The following is a 12,034-nucleotide window of genomic DNA, read 5'->3' on the forward strand; positions in this document are numbered from 1 at the left end:
CTCCCCCATTTCTGAAGAAGGGTCTAGACCCGGAACGTCAGCTTTCCTGCTCCTCTGATGCTGCTTGGCCTGCTGTGTTCATCCAGCTCTACACCTTGTTATCGCAGATTCCCCAGCATCAGCAGTTCCTACTATCTCTATTCATGTACCCATCCAGATGCCTTTTAAATGTTGTAATTGTTCCAGCATCCACCACTTCCTCTTGCACCTCATTCCATACATGCATCACCATCTGTTTGAAAAGATTGCCTCTTAGGTCCCTTTTATATCTTTACCCTCTCACCTTAAACTTATGCCCTCTAGATTTGGACTCCCCTACCCTGCAGAAAAGGACTTGACTATTCACCCTATCCATGCCCCTCATGATTTTATAAACCTCTGTAAGGTCACTCTCTCAGCCTCCGAAGCTCCAGGGAAAATGACCCCAGCCTATTCAGCCTCTTCCTATAGCTCAAACCCTCCAACCCTGGCAACATCCTTGTAAATCTTTTCTGAACCCTTTCAAAATTCACAACATCCTTTCTGTTGCAGGGAGACCAGAAATGAATGCTGTATTCCAAAAGTAGCTTCACCAACGTTCTTCCAGCTTGCGCTGAGCTTTACTGAAGCACTGCAGCAAGCCTGAGTTGGAGATGTTGGCCAGGGAACTCAGTGGTGTGTTGAATCCCACCCTGAACACTACATTTAAAGAGAAAAAAAGTTGTTTCCACCAATGTAGATTTTAGCTTGGAAGTATTGTGGTTCACTTTCAATTTGTAGTCTCCAGTGCAGAATGGATTTTGGGGTGTTAGGCATGCATAATACTGGCCAAACTGTACAAGATGATGAGAGGTATAGATAGAATGGATAGCCAGAGGCTTTTTCCCAGGGCGGAAATGACTACTATGAGGGGGCATAATTTTAAAGTGATTGGAGGAAGGTATAGGGGAGATGTCAGAGGTAGGATCTTGACACAGAGAGTGGAGGGTGTGTGGAATGCGCTGCCAGCAGTGGTAGTGGAGTCAGATACTTTAGAGACTTTTAAGCAACTCTTGGATGGTCACATGGAGGATAGTAAAATGTAGGGTATATTGATCTTAGCAGGATAATAGGTCAGCAGAACATCGTGGGCCGAAGGGCCTATACTGTGCTGTACTGTTCTTTGTTCTGTAATGGAGCCACAGGGAGTAGGTTTTAAGATTATTGGATTAGAGAGATAAAGAGATGATTGATGGTGAGTTTAACCTGAGGGTCACCACACCTCATGCGAGGGGAGAGTATGAGAAGGAGGCTCCTTCATGGTAACCTCAGCCAGTGCAAACATCAAATCCATGCTGTTTGTTTTTCAATTTGATTGTGTGACGTGAGCATCGCTAGCTGGGCCCAGCATTTCTTGCCCGTCTCTAGTTGCCCCTTGAGAAAGTGGTGGGTGAGCTGCCTTCTTGAACTGCAGCAGTCCATGTGCTGTAGGTGGACCCACTATGTTTTCGGGGAACAAGTTCTAGGTTTTTGACTAGTGACAGTGAAGGAATGGCTATATATTTCCAAGCTAGGAAGCTGAGTGTCTTAGAAGGGAACTTGAAAGTGGCAGTGTTCCCATGTACCTGGAGCTCTCTTGTCCTTCTAGATGGAAGTGGTTGTAGGTTTGGAAGGTGCTGTCTAAGGATTTTTGGTGAATTTCTGCAGTGCGTTTTGTAGATAGTACACACTGCTGCTTTTTGAGCATTGTTGATAGAGGGAGCAGATGCTTGTGGATGAGGTGCCAATCAAGCAGGCTGCTTTGTCCTGGATGGTGCCAAGCTTCTTGAGTGTTGTTGGGGCTGCACCCATCCAGGCAAGTGGGGAGCATTCCATCACACTCTTGACTAGTGCCTTATAGATGGTGGACAGGCTTTGAGGAGTCAGGAGGTGAGTTACTCACTGCAGTATTCCGAGTCTCTGACCTGCTTTTGTAGCCACTGTGTTTATGTAGTGAGTCCATTTGAGTTTCTGGTCAATGGTAACCCCAAGGATGCTGATAGTGGGGGTTCATGATGGTTACACTATTAAATGTCAAAGAGCGGTGATTAGATTGCCTCTTTTAGAGATGGCCATTGCCTGGCGCCATGGTGCAGTTAGTTAGTTCAGTTGGCTGGGTAGCTGGTTTGCAATGCAGAGAGGCACCAACAATACAGGCTCAATTCCACTGGCCGAGGTTACCATGAAGGATTCTTCTCTCAACCTCTCCCTTGCTCGAGGTGTGGTGACCCTCAGGTTAAACCGTCATCATTGCTCTCTCTCTAATGAGAGAGGAGACCAATGGTCCTCTGGGATTAGGCTGTCACTACCTTACTTTTACTCAGATCCCCCTACAACCCAGTGCCAGGGCTTGGTTTAACTAAGAGCTCCATGGAAGAAATTGAGAAAATCGGTGGATCTGTTTTTTTACATTAAACTTTCTTTCAATGAGGAGCTGGAGCTACAAAATCTTGTCTATTCAACCAAAACCTGTTGCAATAAATGGAAAATCAAGAGATAATGAACAGTTTTGACAGGATGGTGGATAGGCTCTTGAGTGAAATGAGCTCGTGAGCTGAAGAATGGAACCGTGGAGATTGGAATAATTCTTCCTCAGAGAGCCAGTATTGATTAAATGGGCCCAATGGCTATCTTCTATTATGAAGGTCACTTTGCCATTGGGGCAATAGGACTATAATTTCCTGATTAAATGGAACTTCATTTTCTTTTCAAAAAATGCTTTATTCATAAAATTTATAAAAGTGCATCTAATGACCATTCCAAGTTGACATTACAGAGGCTCAAACTAAACAACATCATAGTTCCAAGTACTCACCCATGCTCTAAGTTCATCCGCCTTATTTCTGATACTTCCAGCATTGAAGTGTACACACTTCAAACTATCCCTGTGTCCACAATTACATTCCATCGTGTGCATTTCTTTATTAACAACCTCACTCCCAGTTGTGTCTGTTGGAAGGCTGAATACCTCATCCTCTGAATTACAAATCTGGTTCCCCACCCCCCGCCAATCTAGGAAATCTATCAATCTCTATGTTAAATGTATGCAAAGACTGAGCTTCCACAGCCCACTGTGATAGAGAGTTCCAGAGGTATTGGTATGAGACTAGAGTCACATTTGGGTCCAAACTGGGTCCAAACCGCAGATTTCCTTACATAGAAGGCATTTCGTGAACCAGATCAGTTTTTATGTACAATCTGGCAGTACTCTGTCTGAATTCTAAATCATTGGCTTTAACTTCATCCTGGATAATACTTGAACATTTGGTTCAACTAAAGTACGTGGCTCCTAGGGGAAAATGCAATCTGAATTAAATCAAGTTGAATCTAACATGAGTTAATGGTACAACCAGATATTATTCCAAATAGAAATGGTTTCTTCACATACAAAATACAGGGACTATGTATCAACAGTAAAATATCACTGGCACGTTTATAACATTAGAATTCTTTCTCCTTTACTTGAAAACCCTGGATAAATGTGTTTGTCATGAGCAAGTAGTTCTGTTGCTAAAGCAAATTGTAATGGCCAAAAGAAACCAAGCTCTCCTCATCTTCCTTCCAAAACAGGAAATCAATCTTTTTCATTACCATGGAGAGCTATTGCATGTACAATTGGACCATATCTACGGGTAAAGTCAATATTTTTTTCTACAGTGTGAAACTCGTTCAGCAAGATTTGGGTGTGCTTATATAAGAAATGTAGAAATTTAGCATGTAGATGAAGCGAGTGTATGAGGGTAAATTATGCAATTTTTAAGAGCATTTTAGGGGATGTGAGCATGATGGAAAGGTTCAGGACAGCTATTCCAAAACCTGGGAACACTGGCAACTGAAGAAATGCAGTGCATCCTGTAGATAGCACACACTGCTGCTAATGAGTGTCAGGGGTAAATATTTGTGGGTGTGGTACCACCAAGAGGGCTATTTTGTCCTGGACAGTGTTGAGCTTCTTGAGTGTTGATGCAGCTACACTCATCCAGGCAAGTGGGGAGTATTCCATCACACTCCTGGCTTGTGTCTTGTAGATGGTGGACAGGCTTTGGGGAATTGGAAGGAGAGTTACATGTTACAAAATTCCTAGCCTCTGATGTGTTCATGTAGCCATACCATTTAGAAGGCTGATCCCATTCAGTTTCTGGTTAAAGGGTGTGCATGGTCAGTGGTAGAGGAATTAATATCAACAATGGGCAATAGGTCAAAATTGAAACAGTGTTTGTCATGGGGCTAGGTGATCTTACAGACAGAGGGAGGGGCGAGGCCATGGAGGGACTTCAAAACAAGGATGAGAATTCTGAAATCAAATTATTGCTTGACTGGAAGCCAGAGTTGGTCAGAGGGTATTTGGGGAACAGAGATTTGCTGTGAGTTCGACATGAGCACTAGAGTTTTGACTCAGTTCACATTTCCGCGAGGATAGACTGTGGAAGACCAGCCAGAAATATGGTCCTGAAAACAGACCACTGTGTGGAGTAGAGGGAGTCAGTGTTCGGTATGTGGCCTGGAATCCCAAAGTTTTTTGATATTTTTATACTGCTCACCTTTGCTGTTCACACCATGACCAAGAACAAAGCTCCCCAATATCTATTTACACCCTCATTTCAATCTTTCAGCTGGTTCATTGATCGTAGCTAATGATGTGGGCAACCAGTATTGGTAAGATAGTAAGAAAATCTACCCTGTGAGTTATGTGTCCTGTCACAGTGTCTTTTAAGGAAGGAAATCAACTATGCATATCCGGAATGGCCTACATGTGACTCCAAACCCACAGCTTTGTGGTTGATTCTTAAACTGCCCTTTGGTGTGGCCAAGTCACTCAGTTGATGGGCAATTCAGAAATGGCAACAAATGCTGGTTTTGGAAGTAACAGTTGCACCTATGATAGATGCTGAGGTGGTTTGACAGGGTAAACGGTGAGGCGATCATTTTTCTCTCCTGGAAGAATCTAGATTTTGGGGAGCAGTTTAAAGACAAGGGTTCTCATAGTTAAAATAAAGATTAGGAGGAATTTCTTCCCCAAAGGATTCAGTGGAATTCCCTTCCCCTGCGCACTGTCATTGAGTATATTTAAAGCTGATTTAGGTAGGTTTTTAATTGACATGGGAGTGAAATATTAGAATTTTGATTGAGATTTTATTGTCATGTACACTCGAGTACAGGAATACAGGAGTACAGTGAAAAGTGTACATTGTCCAGCACTATCTTAGTATACAAAGAACAGGATTAAAAACAGAAGCAGAGATAAAAGAAACAGCCAAAAGGAAAGGAAATGTCTGGATCACTCCCCAGCCTCTGCCATCAGTCCTTGCTGCCAGATAAACAAAGCCACAAAGTCCCTCCCTCAGTCTGCGAGCCCTCAGGAGCTCCGAGTCCCCACACACCATCGCAGCTGGATTGTCACCGTCTCTGCCATAAGGTACCAGGGCCTAGCCATGTCCTGGAGCCTCATCGTTGCTGCTGGAACCATGTTGCCATTCTTCAGCGCCATCTTGCCTCCAACAACGTCATCGCTGCCATGAGTCTGCTGAAGCCACTGGGTCCCGAACTGGGCCCAAACGCGATGCTGGGCCGGCAAAGTGGAATTGAGACTACAGTTAGATTAGCCATGAGCATATTGAATGGTGGAGCATGCTCAAATGGGCCGAATGGCCTATTCCCGTTCCATGTTCTTATCGCCAAAGGTTTTTTTTTAATGTTAGCAGCATTTTACAAGTGGTGTGAAGTATGGAACCCTAGAAATTGTCTTAGGATATCTTGTTATGGGAAAGGTATTACAAAACTGAAAGTTGTTGATATCAGCAGCAGAAGTGAAAGATGTGGAGAGCACATTAAAACTGTCAAATGAATTGTCAACTGTAAGCCTGTGGATTTTTGTTCCCTGGAGTCTTTGTCAAGTATCTTGATATTTCCCTGCTGATGATTAATGCCAATTACATTGTTAATGCAATGAGTAAGTCCTGCTATTTGACAAACTGTTACTACTGATTGCAGTTGTTCCTATATCAGGGTTGAAACCTCTCCAGTGGAATCAGTACAGTGTTTCTCTGTAAACTGCTGTAACAAGAATTACTGAACTATCTGTAAAACATTACAGTGTTAACAATCCAATCAATGACCCAGTTTGACCAGTGAAGATCCTAAAGGTATAGCTGAATCCACCCGAAAGCTTAACCCATATCCTCAATCCATACTAGCAGGGAGGGGTCATGTTTACAATGTCACTGCAGACCCCTTCCTATGGGAATAGGAGTGCATGGTCCAAGACAATGCAGCATTTCGTGATTGGATGCGGCCAGAGGGTTAAAGGATGGGGACTTTAAGTAAGTCATCCCTCACTCTTCTAAACTCCAGTGGAAACAAGCCCAGCCCGTTCAGCCTTTCCTCATGAGACATCTTTTTTCCAGGTATTACTCTTGTCAGTCTCCTCTGAACGGAATAAAGCAAAGAAATGCAGAAGCTGGAAATCTGAAACAAAGACAAAAACAAAACAGCAAATGTTTGTTTTTGATCCTTACTTTTCGGCTCAATTCCACTTATAATAAAGGATAGCATCCATTAGCCTTCTGATTCCTTTCTGTACCTACATGCTGATATTCTATGAACTGATGGACTGGAATAATTAATTTCTCTGCATCTTGAAATTTGCCATTCCACAAATGTTCAAAAAACAGAATTAAAAACCGACTGTAATCCTGGACTATGTATGCTTGTTCCAGTCGAAGAAGGTCTACCTGTGAGCTGATGTATTCAAGTGTACTAGCCTGAGTTCAAATGCTGGTGTGCTGTGAAGATCACAATGGAAGAACCACCCACAAATCGCCCCAACGTTGCAGGTAAAACGATTCTTTGGCTCTGAGTGTTAGAAGCCAGCTGGTCAGCAAGCTAGTCAAAAGGAAGCAGGGAATCAGATAGACTCTCTCTCACTCTGAGTATGACCATCCAACCACCATCACAAGGCATTGGACAAAAGAATTCCAATTATCTGCAATGTCAACATTCCACTAACTACCTTTCACAGAGCACTGATCTAAATATCTAAATATCCCTTAATTTTTAACTTTATTTGGATACGTCTCTTATTTCTAATCTGTGTGAATGTGTATTTTATTATTCTTTCACGTTGTGTTTATACCTAATGAACTCACTCTTTTCTTAATTCCAGAAAGCCTGGTTAAATTTAAAACATTTTGTCTGGGAGAAAACCATCCATACTTAATTGTATTTAAATTAAACTTGCCGTCACGAACAGAGGGAGTGGGTGAATAAGCGGGGGGAGCCAGTTTATTCCTTTTTACAAAGAGACTTAACAATTTGGAATATCTGTCTGGAACTGTGATAATCTGGTGAATCTCACCTGAAGTCTGGTCGTAGCGGTGCCTGTTTGAAATTTGGCATTCTTGCCTTTGTCCTGATGAGTGCAAGACAACAATACATCTATCTTTTCAGTAACCACGATCTGCAGCACCAGGCTAATAACTAATGTCTAAAATATGACTCAGCTTCAGAAAGAATTAAGAAAATTCTCTCTCTCCCAGATTCTACAGATGTCTGACAAAGTGCCAGGACCCTTGAGATTAGAGAAAAGCCTTAAGGATTGAAAGCAGTTTGAGAGCTGCCTTTGAGGATGCTGGGTTTAATTTTAAAAAGAAGGGAAACAAAAATTCCATGAATGCCATTCTGTGAATCAATTCCTAATGTGCTGCCTTGCAGTGCAGGTAGAATCAATTCAATTGTGTTTAAAGTTCATCAAAGGGTGTGGTAAATGGTACAAGGAATTATATTGTATATGGCTTCAGTGTAAATTGCAGAATCTATCCGTGGCCTTGAGTGATTCATTCTGTATCATCATCAGCAGCTTATAGTTAAAAAGAAAAAAAACTACAGAAGATAAACATGAGTTGAGGTTCTCCCCTGTCCAGCTGTCGCGTGAATTTCAAAGCATTGCAGGGCTGTTATAAGGCCAAAGGAGGATATTTGGCCCATCATGTCTATGAGACGAGCAATGTGCCCATTGCCATTCCTGTTACTTAAGGAAGGATGGATACCCTGTTATAGGAAGGACATTACTAAGCTGGAGAGAGTTCAGAAGAGATCTACCAGGATGTTGCTGGGTGTGGAAGGTTTGAGTTATAAAGAAAGGCTGGATAGGCTGGGACTTTTTTGACTGGAATGTAGGAGGTAACTTAATAGAGATTTATAAAATCATGAGGGGTATAGATAGGGTGAATGGTAAGTGTCTTTTCTCTAGGAAGGGGGATTTCAAGACAAGGGGGCATATTTTTAAGTGTTCATTTCCAAGTAATGTTGCTTTTTGCCCTCTGGGTAATCTCAGGAATTATGACTGTGGCAACCATCATCAGTTGTCATGAAAAGATGTTTGCTTCACTAATAGTCTTTAGGGGAAGGAAAGCTGCCATTGTCACAGGTATAGTAAGAACTGCTGATGCTGGAGTCAGAGATAACACAGTGTGGAGCTGGAGGAACACAGCAGGCCTTCTGAAGAAGGGTCCTAACCCGAAACGTCAGCTTTCCTGCTCTTCTGATGCTGCCGGGCCTGCTGTATTCCTCTAGCTCCACGTTGCCATTGTCACAGCCTTGTTTACATGTTTCTCCAAGCACAAGGCAAAGTGGTTCACTCTTAAATACCCTCTAAAATGACCCTAGCAAGTCATTCAATTCAAGAGGCATTTAGGGATGGGCAAGAAATCTTGGCCTTGCCAGTGACACTGACATCCCACGTAAGAATAAAATTAAATTTGTATTGTTAACTTGTTACTTTCCTCAGTAGTTCAATGTACATTGTTCCTACAGTGTGAAGATATATAATGTGGAAGACTATGCTGAAGAATGTCAATTAGATACTTCGCTGCTGTAGCAACTGAAAGGTGTTACATAGAAATGTAGGTTCGCAAACAACCTGAAGAATGTTTTGTGACTCATAAACTACCTCAAACAAAAAGAGATAACAAGGTGTAGAGCTGGATGTAGGTGTAGGCCCGAAACATCAGCCTTCCTGCTCCTATGATGCTGCTTGGCCTGCTGTGATCATCCAGCTCTACACCTTGTTATCTCAGATTTTGCAGCATCTGCAGTTCCTACTATCTCTCTCAAACAAAAAGACAATCCTTATGTAACACAGGCTTAACCTGAAACAACAGATAACTGCTTGTAAAGTCCTTTGATGTTGTAATGAGTACACCTCAAAGTGCTTCCCTCTCCTGTTATCTTAATGCAAGCATTAACATCTTATTATTGGTCTAATTTAACATTTTCGATAATGAATTAAAATTGAAGCTTCTCAGACAATCCCTGGTCAAATGGATTGAAAGATCTGTCATGCAATATTTAAAATATTGCCTCTGAAGGCTTTCCATCGAAGGATTAACTTGTTTTGAAACGTTTGCACTGACCAACTGGCCCAGGGGAGGGTTACCTGGGTTCGAAACCCCCCTGGGAGTTAGTCTGCTTTGTTTTGGGAAGGCCTACTGAATCAGGCTGACTTGCATGCCCACATCACCCCACCCAAGGTCCCTCCACACTGCATCCCCATCCCACACCCACCCTACCCTGGCAAACGTACAAACCCTGGAGTCCAAGGATTGTGCTATGACCCAGGACAGTGGTCAGTAATGTGGATAAAGGGGGTGATTGTGCGACAGGGCGAGGATTGCAAGACAGAGGAAGGGAGGGAGTTGGTTTCTGCTCAGAGGGCTGCCTGTCATAACCACACCACCTCTTCCAACCCTTCCCAATGTCTGGCCCCTCGTGCAGGCACTGATTGTCTTTGATCGGGCAATCTCTCTCCCCATTACCCTCTGGCCCTACACCTTCCCCCCAACTCAGGGGTGATAATGTTCCCATACTATCTGACTTGTGGTTTAGTCATACAATGACAGGCCCACTTGTACCTGCATCAGTGCCAGCAGTGGTGGTATGCGTTTCTCTTCATGATCCTTAATTAGATGCTTCAAGGCCTCAGCTGGCAGGAGGATGGGACAGTCAACGTTGGGCTTTCCCACGCAGAATGTAACCATGGTGGAGGAGATGGGGAGGAGGTGGGTTTCAAATACAACAGGTCGTCTCCCTTGACAACTGACGATTCCATCCGGACAGGACAACAAAATGACTGCTTCTGTTCAGTCTGGCGGGTGGAACCATTTCTGAATCCTTTACTTGCCTTAATTCCTTCTCGGGTACAGGATGGCTCTCACATACAGAAGTGCATCTGAGCAAAGGGACTGGAGAAAGCACGGAGTCTTGCCAGGATTGTAGATTTTTGGGGCAGGTGAGCTGAGTCATGGAAATCGCCAATGTTTGAGTGTGAGGTGGTAAGGTTCGAGGTAATTTGGTCAACAACACCATTGCAGTCAAGTTCAATATCAAGTCCAAACAAAAGATACACTCTAGCAAAGACTATTGTATGGCAATCAGGAGGGGATCACTGTTTGTGTGATTGTTTCCAGAGAGCCCATGGACACTGAAGCCTTTTGTACCACCTTAACCATCACAACTGCTTCGTTTTACTTTCCAGGATTATCCTGAAATTGCCTGGATGAATGCAGCTCCAACATTCAAAAAGTTCAACATTACAAAGCAACATGGTTGGTCAGCACCCCATCCACCATCTTAATCATTCTATCACTTTCCCACCAATGCTCAGTAGCAGCAGTGTGTACTTTCTACAAGATACACTGCAGAAATTCACCAAAAATCCTTAGACAGCACTTTCCATATCCATGAACCCTAACCATCTAGAAGGACAAGGGTAGCAGATACATGGGAACACCACCTCCTGCAAGTTCCCCTCCAAGCTACTCACCATCCTGACTTGGAAATATATTGCTGTTCCTTCAGTATCACTGGGACAAAATCATGGAATTCTCTCCTTTACAACATAGTGGATCCATCCACAGCACACAAAGTGCAGCTGTTCAAGAAGGCAGCTCATCCCCACTATCTCCAGGAAAATTAGAGACAAGCAATAAAAACTTGTGTTAACAGTGATGCCCACATCGCATAGATGAATAAAATGGAAGAAACAACAAAATTTTGTTGAAAAGATTGTTGAGTAAAGCATAATATCTTTTCAGTACATTGCAGCAAGTAATTAAGAAGACAAATGAAATGTTGCCCTTTCTTTCCCCCTTTATTTGATCACTGATGAGGGCATCGCTGGCTAGGCAACATTTATTGCCCATCCCTAATTGCCCAGAGGGCAGTTAAGAGTCAGCCACATTACTGTGGGTCTGGAGTCACATGTAGGCCAGGCCAGGTAAGGATGGCAGTTTCCTTCCCTAAAGGACATCAGTGAACCAGATGGGTTATTATTCCCCTGACAATAAATAATGAATTCAAAGTCATCACTAAATTCTTAAATCTTGATTTTTATTGAATTCAAATTCCACCATCTGTCATGGCAAGACTAGAACCCAGGTCCCCAGAATATTACTTGGGTCTCTGGATTAACAATCCAGCAATAATACCACTAGGCCATCACCTCCACAGGGGGCTTCCAATTTTAAAATAGGAAAGCCATGTTCCAACTCCACAGAGACTTGGTTAGGGTGCACCGGGAGTACTGTGTAAAGTTTTAGTTCCTGGATTTAAGGAAAGATATACAGGTATTGGAGGCAGCTCAAAAAGAGATTCATTTGGCTGCTGCCTGATAAGAAAGGGTTGACAGTTAAATAGGTTATGCCTTTATTGAAGAAAGTTCAGATGAATGAGGGGTGATGTTATTGAAACACACAAAATTCTGAAGAGGTTTTACAGGGTAGATGTTGAGAAACAAACACAGAGAATGCTGGAGAAACTTAGCAGTTCCGGGAGCATTTGTGGAGAGAAATTTATGGAGAGCAACGATGCCACCCGAAGGTTGCAGGAACAGCATTTCATATCTCGCTTGGGAACCCTGCAGCCCAATGGTATCAATGTGGACTCCACAAGCTTCAAAATCGCCCCTCCCCCAAAACCAGCTCAGCTCATTCCCCCCTCCCTAACCTGTCCTTCCTCCCACCTGTCCCCTCCTCCCACCTCA

General features: G+C 43.1%; 1 protein-coding gene across 1 annotated transcript in view; it reads right to left on the bottom strand.

Annotated features, from left to right (window-relative positions):
* Positions 1-12,034, bottom strand: part of ndst1b (N-deacetylase/N-sulfotransferase (heparan glucosaminyl) 1b) — a 331,224-nt gene that overhangs the window by 244,210 nt on the left and 74,980 nt on the right. The window lies entirely within an intron of this gene.

The sequence above is a fragment of the Rhincodon typus genome, chromosome 12 (assembly GCF_021869965.1).
Source record: "Rhincodon typus isolate 14 chromosome 12, sRhiTyp1.1, whole genome shotgun sequence".
NCBI classification, from domain to species: domain Eukaryota; kingdom Metazoa; phylum Chordata; class Chondrichthyes; order Orectolobiformes; family Rhincodontidae; genus Rhincodon; species Rhincodon typus.